The sequence below is a fragment of the Teleopsis dalmanni genome, chromosome 1 (genome assembly GCF_002237135.1).
Source record: "Teleopsis dalmanni isolate 2A chromosome 1, ASM223713v2, whole genome shotgun sequence".
Taxonomy (NCBI): domain Eukaryota; kingdom Metazoa; phylum Arthropoda; class Insecta; order Diptera; family Diopsidae; genus Teleopsis; species Teleopsis dalmanni.
In genome coordinates, this window is record NC_051846.1 from 100,735,444 (window position 1) to 100,746,638 (window position 11,195).

Consider the following 11,195-nt stretch of genomic DNA (forward strand, 5'->3'; position numbering starts at 1 on the left):
TAAATTTTCATCTAATTCATTTTTTTATTTAATAATAAACAACTCTACTAGTTAAAATTTAATACATTAACAAAAAAACAAATATTTGTATTTCTGCACACCCAAATTGCTTTTTCTATAATTTTACCTTTTTTTCTTTTTTTTTTTTCTCTCTGGTCTCTCTGCTGTTGACGTCAACTGGCGAAGAACCTAAAAGTTTATATTAACACAACAAAAAAAAAAATTTTGTAACCCCTTACTTTATTCTTTCTCTTAATTTTGGGTTTCTTTTTTTTTCTGTTAATATACCTTAAATTTAATTTGGATATATATTAAAAAAAAATGTTTTTCTTTTGTTTTTTTTTTCAATTAATTCCATTGTATATTAACGAAATATGTATATATATAATTCAAAATCAAATCAGATCAAATCAAACTATATTAATCATTTTATAAATAAATAGATATGTGCAATAATAATAAAAAAATAAATGTGTACAATTTGCTTAAATAAATATGTTAACTATACGTAATCGCAAAGCAAATAAAACAATATCAACGGGTTTATATATGCACCGGACAAGAGCAATTTGTGATCAAAAATTTTAATGCAATTTATTTAATGTTATTTAAGTTAAGAGGCAGTGCAATGACAACAAAAATTGTGTTATTATTTAATCTTTGAAAGTGATATCTATGGTAACACACGCGCTGACTATGAATGTTTATGCGATCATTTCTTTTGCCACAGTAATTTTTACGTTAATGAATTTGGCTATAAATACATTGACAAAGGTGACTTATCTGTGAATCCTTCGGTGATGATATTAAAGATGATTGGGTGATACTCTGCTGTGATGTGGTTTTCATAATTCTGGCGACTGATGTTTGTTACTGATGCGGCTCATACGAACTGTTGCTGATGCCAAGGTGTAATTTTTGCTGCCCGGACGACAGGTTGCTTTCCTGCTGTTTTAGCTGAGTTAGCCGTAAATGCCTTACCAAAGGCAAGGTTTATTTATTTGATTGTGTATTCTTGTGTATTATTTAATTGGCACTAATTTTTCCAGGGAATTTTTCCAGGCACTAATTTTTCCAAATCCTGGTATTATGAATTTATTTGTATATTTATTTGATTTGCATTAATTTTTCCAGGGAACAAAGTGTTCTTTACAATTCCTGGTTTTATGAATTTAATTGTATATTTATTTGATTTGCATTAATTTTTCCAGGGAACAAAGTGTTTTACATTCTTGGTTGTATGATTTATTGTAATTTATTTGATTTTGCATTATTTTTCGGAACAAAGTGTTCTTTATAGTCCTGGTTTAATGGATTTTATTGCATATTTATTTAATTTGCAATCATTATTTTGCAATCATTTCAACTTTAAAAATTTTACAAAAAAAATTCAAAAATATTTTTGCATCACTACTTTTTTTATTAATTTAATTGTGTAAAATACTTTGTGCTCATAAAAATAATTTAAACTTTTCAAAAATTCAAAAATACTTTGTATCAACAGTTTTTCAAATCCTTCGCGGCTAGCTGACTGTTTAATTCTCTCCGCAAGTCTGTTGAGTCGCTCTATATATTCTAAATATCTTAACAGCTACTCGCTGTTATTCTTTGGATCCGTTTTTGCTGTAATTTTGGCAGTTAACACTTCAGTTAGTTTTGCTTGCTGTTCGTTACAATGCTCCTCCCTTCTCTTTCGGTCTATACTGAACTCTCTTCTATATAAAATCACCATCCCCTTTCTCCTTGCTTAACTCGAATTGTGGTGAGTATTTGCTGTGTTTGGTATACCCTTGTGTCAATACATTTATTACGTATAATATAGTTTATTTAGTTTAGTTTATAAAAAAAAATTTTCTTTCTTTAAATATTTTTTTTTTTCCTAACATACCTATAGGCTACCATAACATATAATAATAATTTTATTAAAATATATTCAAAATTCTGATCATTTTCAGTTACTTTTATATTAAATTAAACCATTTTTAATACTTTTTTAACTTGTCTCCCCAACAATTTGCTTGGGAAAGAATTTGTGCAAAATTGGAAAAAAAACTCCCATTCCCATGCGATTCAGAATAGCAAAATTGGGAACAGGGAACAAAACTCCCATTCCCAAATTATTCAGAATAGCAAACTTGGGAACAGGGAACAAACTCCCATTCCCATACGATTCAGAATAGGCCTGTATATCTTTAAAAGCAGAGGTACCATCTGCAAATTAGCTTAATCGAAAGAGGACACTTCAAGCTTTCATTTAATGTATTCACATTTATACTTTGATCAATTAACTTAAAAGTTATTGAGTGTCAAAGTTCAGAAATGAATTTTCTTTTAAAAACGACATTTTTCTTATAAAAAGCATATTCCAGTAGTCAGAAAACAGTGAATATATAAAAAATAAGCACAATTAATAATAAGCACAATTATTTGAAAAAAATCGAAATTAGTTTAATTATATTAATTATCCAAAAATTTTGTACAAAGTTCGTTAATAGATGGCATACCATCTTGAATTAAATTCGCTGAAAAATTAAAATTATTGGTAAGTCCATGGGATTGCAAAAGAAAAGCTAAGTCGAATTTTTATTAAGCTTGCTGCATCAAAGATGTTATCAAAATAAGAAACTAGAATTTTTTCTAAAACGATTGATATACAATATTATATATCTTGTTCGATTAACAAATTATATATAATTAAATTAAATGAGCACTAACTTAGGCATGCGCAGCAGTTAAAATTACGTTAATATTAAATGTGGAATATTAAATATCAAAATAAAGTTAGCGTCAAATTTTTATTAAGATTACTGCATCTAAGATAAACGCTCATTTCATACCGGTACACCTAATAAGTCAATCTTATGGTACATTACGCTGTAGAAGCGTATATTAGAGAAAACGTGATTATTTATTATTTTATTTATTTATTTTATTTTATAACAGTAGCGGAGTTCAATAACAGTTTGACGTTTGACATTTAGTTTCATGTTTCTGGAAGAAAGTTGCAGTAGTTGATTTAATGATAAAGCGTGAAAGATTGTTTTTTTATTGTTTAAAATTTTTATTATATAAATGCAATTGTTAAAGTTTGTGCAGCCTTGGCTTCATGTGGATAAACACGATTAGTCATCGCTTCTAATTTGACAGGCACGAGTTCTAAGCCTGGCACTTGCAGTCCAAACAAATTATATACGAACTATAAACTAATTAAATAAAAATTCGATTATTCCAAAGACCCCTGATGAAGAGTACTTGGCAATACTCGAAACAGCGTTGTATGGTCAGCCAAATTTAAATAAAATTAAAAATAAATTTTTGTGTTTGTACTTTATTTCTTTCTTTGCTATTCAAAATCCCTCTAAATTTTAGTAAAGCTTCTTTGTCACCATGCAAAGAAAGTGTAGCTTTACAGCAACACGAGTACTTTATTCAAAAATACATTCTATCATTCTTAAAAATTCATATTATTAAATTCTTAAAACAAATTTTTCCGCTTTTCTGACAAGAATTTTCTTTTGTTCATTATCACTATGGAAAATTATTTGCATTTTGGGTTTCTTACAAATAAGAGCACATTGTCAGAGAAAAACATATCAATGAACAATTAATATTTTAAAGGCGATTAATCCAAACAATGTTTTATAACGATTGTTTTTTCAATTAATTTTTTCAATAATATTGAATAAGAGTATATCATTTTTCTGAAGAGTTTTATATATAGGTTTTACATTAATGTGACTTTTATGGCGGTAATCTTTCTTTTTGTTTTCGTCACCTGAATTGCGTTTGTTGCTCTTGTTTTGTTTTGACATGCACACTGGCGCAATATGACCAATTTTACTACATCTTTTGCATACAGCATTTCTAAATTTGCAGTTTTCTCTTGCATGAGAGTTTCCACAGCCAGAACATGATTTGAATTTTACTTTATTATTGTAATTATTGGAAATACGAAGTTTTTTTATGATTGTACCAACTGAATTAACATGCATTGAGTTTTCGATCGTTTGTTCTTTAATTGTTGCCACTGTAATGTTATGATCTTACAAGATCGCCATGTAATGTTATGTGCAGGTTGTAATGTTATTATAGTTGTTATGTTGATAGGATCGTTATAGTCTTCTCAATGAATTATTAATATCCTGTTTCCTGGAAAGGATTCAAGGAATACCTATGCAACCAGATATAGTGAAACGACCTGATATATAGGAGGTAAGTATTACTAAGCTCTTCAGCCACTTATTGTTCTTTCAGCATCTAAATGCCGCATAGAACACGATTCAAATAAAAGACGTAACCTTGTCTTAAGTTAAATTGAATCTATCTTTATTATAAAAATTATGGGTATTTATACTTATTCTAGCTTATTTACTAAACAATTATTATTTACTTCTGATTGATTTGAGTAACCAATCAATGCGTTGGTTACTCCCATAAAGTACATTAATTATTTTATTACATATATTTTATAAACAAATACTCTTCTAACGCATTACAATAATACGTCATATATTGTTTTTAAAGAGTTAATGTACTTTCTAGAATTTAGGTCGGAATAGTGCAATGACCATACATGCTTATCATGTCTTATGTTATAAATGCATATTTGTAACAGCATGAGTCAAAATATTTCTTTTAAGTAATATGATTAAAGTCAAAGCGTCAAACCGACAAAAGTGCATATTATAATTTATGACACATTTATTTTGTCTGAATGAACAGTGGCTTGTCACATATGATATTAATGTAGGTCATGGGCACTACACCACCGTTTTAGTGGGTGTTTTGTACAATTCTGCAATCTGCAAAACAGCAGCAAGTGTTGGTTGGGGCTTTTGGAACGCAGCCGAGCGCACAGCATCGTGCGGTGTACGTATAATAATTTGGTCACGAATCATGTCATCTACAAAATTGTGCAAACAATTCTGGGCTGAGCACGAGAAGTTACATTCTCTTGCCAATCCGCTGAGATCGGCAACCCACTCTCTGTACGATTGATGCGGCTTCATTTCCCTTTTGAAAAAATTGCAACGCGCAGCGACCACATGTCGTTTCGACTGGAAATAATCCTTTAGCTTTTCCGTTAAATTTTTGAACGATTGTTCTTGTAATTTTGAGTTACCGAAAAGATTTTTTACCAGCTCGAAATTTTCTGCGCCAATCCACGACAAGAAAAATGATTTTTTTTTTCCACTGCACTGGACTGAATATGCTAAAAAATGTTGGTTAAGTTGCTCTAAGTACGATTCCCAGGTTTGCTGCTCTTTCGAAAATTTGTGAAATACTGGAACAATGTTGTGATTTCTTTCAGATACAACGGTAGTACCTTGGTTTTAAAAACGTTTAGTCATCCATTCACGTTGTTGTTTCAGCAAATTTTTTGAGAACTCTTGCTGTTCTTTAAGCAATTGCTTATAAATTTCACTTTCGCCCGGCATGATTGTATATTAAATATCGAACGGCACGAAATAAGCGTGAAAGCGATTGAATAATTGCAGTTTTTTATCCTCGTCGCCAACTGAAGAAAACATGACCGACACAATTGACAGTTTATATTTTACTGAATTTTGTTTACATTTCATTATTTAGGATTGCTTAAACTAATAAAAAACATACTAGATTATAACAATTAAAGTATTATATATAAAGTTAATTATGTACTAACATATTTCTGACTTCTGATATATGTTTTTTGTAAGATAAAAGATTTTTTTTTCAAAGGAAATCAGTTTCTGAACTTTGGTACTTAATTACTTTTAAGTTAATTGATCAAGGTATAAATGTGAATACATTAAATGAGAGTTTGAAGAGTCCCCTTTCGATTAAGCTAATTTGCAGATGGTACCTCTGCTTTTAAAGATATAATTAATTTTGTAAAGTGACCTATATATACAAAATTTTTTTTCCCTTATTGTGAAGAAAATTTTTTCTATATTATGTAAAAAGCGATTATATTTAGAAAAACAAACATATTTTTATTGTTATATGCTTTTTATTTCATAATTTTTGGTTAAGTAACAAAGTTTTATTAAATAATGTTTGAAAATGAAATCTTTATTTTCATCGCAGCACTGTTAATCGATCAACCTATACAAAACTTTACATTATATGAAAGGTAATTTTATCCCTTTGAAATAAGCTATAAAAGAAAAAATGGTACATATAGTATAAAAGTTATGAATAAATTAGTGACCCCATCTTTTGGGGCTGATTTTTATTTCTATTTTTCATACAAATTACATCATTTACACATAAAAGTTGAATGTAGATAGTAAATTAATTCAATTTTCTACATAATAAAGCCTTTTGCCGCATTAAATTTAATAATATAATAAATTTGTCCTTAATTAAGGTATACTGTATTTTTCATGCGGCGAAAAATATTCCATTTCCATTTTGGACTTATCATCGACGCTATCTTCACGCACATAACATAGTTTCAGTTCTTCGATTATTGTTAACCACGTGAGCGTCTCAGTAATAGGCGGAATAAAGGGATGAATCATATTCGGTTAAAATTATTAACAAAGGTTATCAAAGTATTTAATACCATAAATATATAATTTTAATATCACACAATTTTTAGATTTCTCCTATCAGTGCTATTAAATGTATATGTAGAACTACATGCAGTGGTGTACAATCTGATGAAAGAGATTTAAATACTAATAAGCATAAACTTGCCAAAATTGAACCAAAAATAAATTTAACTTACACATGTCAAATTTGCAAAATTCGTAACAGTAATATCATATCTAAGGTGGCATATAGTAAGGGTGTTGTAATTGTTCAGTGTAACGGATGCCAGAACAGACACCTAATTGCCGATCATCTAAATTGGTTTGACAAATAATGTGTGTAATGTATTAAGGTTAATTTTATTATTTTTTTTTTTTTTATTAAAAATACCGTTAATTGAAAAATTCCAACCACGACTTTTAGTTTTGATTACATAGTTTATAATAAATGTAGACGGTTTATATTTTAAAAATCTGCATTGCCGTTTTCAGTGTAGTGTCATTAAACCATGACCATACGCAATTCCTTTTGTTCGAAATTGTGATCCGGCACTTTAACTTTAAACATTTCAAATTAATATTTATAACCCAAAAAAACAAATTGCAAAGCAATATAATATATGAGTTGAAAATTCGACTCCTTTGTCATCAACGTTTTGTTTCGAAGAAAAATTGCTTCAACATATTGCAAGCAATTGTGCATGCCATCTTTTCAGCTGCTTACCATATGTGTGTCAACTAATAAGAAATTATGTTTGTCAACTAATGACTTAAGTATATAGAAATAAAAAATATTTCCAATAAAAATTAAATGCATTACAAAAAGTTATTAAATGTAAGATGCTGTATTCTAGAAACCGAATTGTTTTTCGGTGTTAAAAGATAATTGTAACTAAATTTATATAGCAAGCAGTGAACGAAAACAAACAGTATAGTATAGTAGTGTACTGCTCATGTCCGAAGCACATCAACAATTTTTCAATGCTTTTGTCCCTGAACACAAACTTTATTTTTAGAGTTTGTGTTCTTTTCCCGAAGGTAGTGCTCTTATTTATAATGCCAATAATAGGCGAAAAGACAAATTTTTAAAATTGTTTATATAATGCAATAAAATATTAAAAAAAATTTATTAAGAATTTCAGTATATCATATATAATATTTACATTATAGCGTAGGAATATATAGATTATATTGTAACAATACGTATTATCTGTACATATCAGGTAATATAAAAATTTTGTGAATTGTTTCGGATTTTTTGTAATGTACTGTTCGTTGTGATTTTTTATCTAAGACGACAAACAATACAATATGTTCGGTACTTTAGTGTTTGTTTTCTTTCACTAATAGCAAGTATTTTAGGAAGTGACTTTAAAAAAGTCTTGGTTGAAGTCTTTAGTTATTCTTGAATTAGAGTGATGGAATAATTTATGTGAATTATGTGTTTTTCAGTGAATCAAATAGAATATTAAATTTAATATTATAAGATTACAAATTAATTTCTAAAAATATAATCTTGGGGTTTTACTCTCATTTGTTGTGATTAAGAAACAAACATCCACATCGCGATTTTGCATACTTGTTAAACTGAAAATTGATTAAAATCATAGCATACTGATTATAGATTGTTGTTATGTAAAGTACTTTTTAAATATTAATTGCCTGGCAACTCTGGCCTGTCATTATTCTATATTCCTTTTGTAATTATTATTCATTATTCATTTTTAGTATAGTTAATAAAGCGAAGTAAAGAACATGTTAAAAATATATCGGACCGTGTGTTTCACTTTTGCTAAAAATATGTAATAGGTTATGGGCCCAGCACGCTTCCACTGCGAAGTAAAAAGCACGTGCACATAAAAAGTAGATTTAATACGTGTATACAAATGTCGGGAACGGTGATTCGAGTTGAACCGCTTAACGCGGAAAACTACGATACATGGAAATTACAAATGAAAGCTATTCTCATAAAAAACGATTTATGGTCATATGTCGAAGGTACTACGCCGTGTCCAACGGGCGAAGGGGCTGAAAAATGGATCAGCTTTGATCAAAAAGCGTGTGCTGATATAATGTTATCAGTAAGTGCATCAGAATTAAGATTAATTGCAGAATGCACAAATTCAAACGAAATGTGGATGAAACTACAAGCCACATATTCATCAAAAGGGCCTGCGCGCAAGGCGACGTTGCTGAAAAAGGTTGCACTTTCGCGCATGAAGGAGGGTGAAAAGGTTAGAGAGCATTCAACGATTTTTTTGAAGCCGTGGTGAAATTAAAGGAAATTGACGTCACCATCGGGGATGAGCTTCTGGCCATACTGCTCCTATATAGCCTACCCGACTCTTTTAATACTTTCAGGTGCGCGTTAGAAACGCGCGACGAGCTGCCAAAGCCAGACATACTTCGAGTGAAAATATTAGAAGAAGCCGAATCGCAAAGGACAAAAGAAGACAGACATAGTGATGAAAACTCTCTATACATAAATCGAAATAAAAACCGAAACGCAAAACAAAACAAACGATACAGTGATTCTAAACGAAACAAACAATGTTTTAATTGTGGCAAAATCGGACATTTTGCACGTGAATGTAAAAATAAAGCAAAAGCTGAAAATAACACGCAATTGAAAAATTCGGAAAAATCTGTAAACAATAATTTTAGCTATCATGTTGAAGATGCATTTATTAGCTCAATAAAAGAAAATTATTGGTGCCTAGATAGTGGATGTACTGCCCATTTAAGTGCAAACCGTGAATATTTTACAGACTTTCAAAAATCGAATAAAGTGCTTAACTTAGCAAACGACAACACAACAAATATAAACGGCGTCGGTAAAATGAAAATAACTGTAGACGTAGACGGTCGTGATAATAATATTGATCTTAAAGAAGTTCTATATGTCGAAGACTTGCGTACAAGTCTACTTTCTGTATCAAAAATAGTAGACAGCGGATATGAAGTGCATTTTCGCCCTTCAGATGCAATTGTATTGGACAAATATCAGAAGGTTATAACTCGAGCGAAAAGATGTGGAAATCTTTTTATTGTTGAAAATAAAAATCATTTTGCACAAGTTGCTGAAGAAAAATGTGACATTGAAAAGTGGCACCAGAAAATGGGCCACATAAATGAAAACGATCTTAAAAAATTGGCTAGTAATAACCTAGTACACGGATTAAAATTAAATCCTAAACAAAAACTTCCGACTTGCGAAATTTGTATTAGTGAAAAACAAACACAAAAATCATTTCCTAAGAGTAAAGAAACTAGAACAAGTGATTTATTAGAGATCGTGCATAGTGATGTGTGCGGACCAATGAGAACAGCATCAAATTCGGATGCAAGATATTTCGTAACATTTATTGATGACAAATCACGCTATTGTCAAGTATATTTTATAAAACAAAAATCCGATGTATTAAATGTATTTAAGCAATACAAAAGAGCAGTAGAAACACGGGTAAACGAATTAAGGCTTTACAATCAGACAATGGTAGAGAATACGTTAATTCTGAATTTAATTTATTCTTGAGGAAATTTGGTATACAAAGACGCTTAACTGCTCCATATACGCCGGAGCAAAATGGTATTGCTGAACGTAAAAACAGAACTCTAGTTGAAATGGCCCGTTGCATGATGAAACAAGCTGAAGTTCCGCCAAATTTTTGGGCAGAGGCCATAAATACAGCGTGCTATATTCGAAATAGGTGTCCTACAAAAGCATTGAACGGTGTAGTACCGCACAAGTTGTGGACTGGTAAAATGCCAACTATTGTACATTTTCAAGTATTTGGCTCTAAAGCATATGTCCTAAAAAAGGATAAGACTAGAGATAAATTCGATTCTAAGTCAGAACCTTACATGTTTGTTGGATATTCAAACGAAGCGAAAGCCTATCGGCTATGGTCACCTACAAAACGAAATATAACAATAAGTCGTGATGTCGTGTTCGTAAACAAAAATATCTATCGTAATAAATACGAAAACATTTATATTAACAATGAAAACGACTGCCAAACAAATGATTATATCGATATTGTGTTCGAAAATTCTGAAAATCAGAAACCGTCGGTCAATCCGAAAATTGTAGAAAATACAGATACGCGAGAAGAAAACTCCATTCGTAGAAGAGGTCGTCCGAAACTTATTCGCACAAATTCACGCGGTAGGCCTCGAAAAGAATATCACACGTCAAATCGGAATGGTGAGGAATCATCCAACGAAGACGACAATACAAGTTCAGTAAGAAAAATTACTGATAAAAACCATTCAGATGATGAACCTGACAACAACATTTTTGAAGATTGTGAAATGGCGTTTCTCACTACATATCAAACTCCAGTAACGATTTTAGAGGCACTTGAAAACGATGAAACAAATTCCTGGTCAAAAGCTCTAGAAGACGAAATGGTGGCACAACTAAAGAATAAAACATGGGAAGTGGTCGAAAGACCGAAATTACGAAAAGTCATTGGGAATAGATTCGTGCTTCGAACTAAAGATGACGGAAAACAGAAAGTACGATTAGTAGCGAAGGGTTTTGCACAACGACCAGGTGAAGACTTTCATGATACGTTTTCTCCAGTCGCTCGTTCAACATCTATAAGACTACTTGCGGCACTGGCAGCAAAAATGGATTTGGAGATCCATCAGATGGATGTCATTACAGCATAC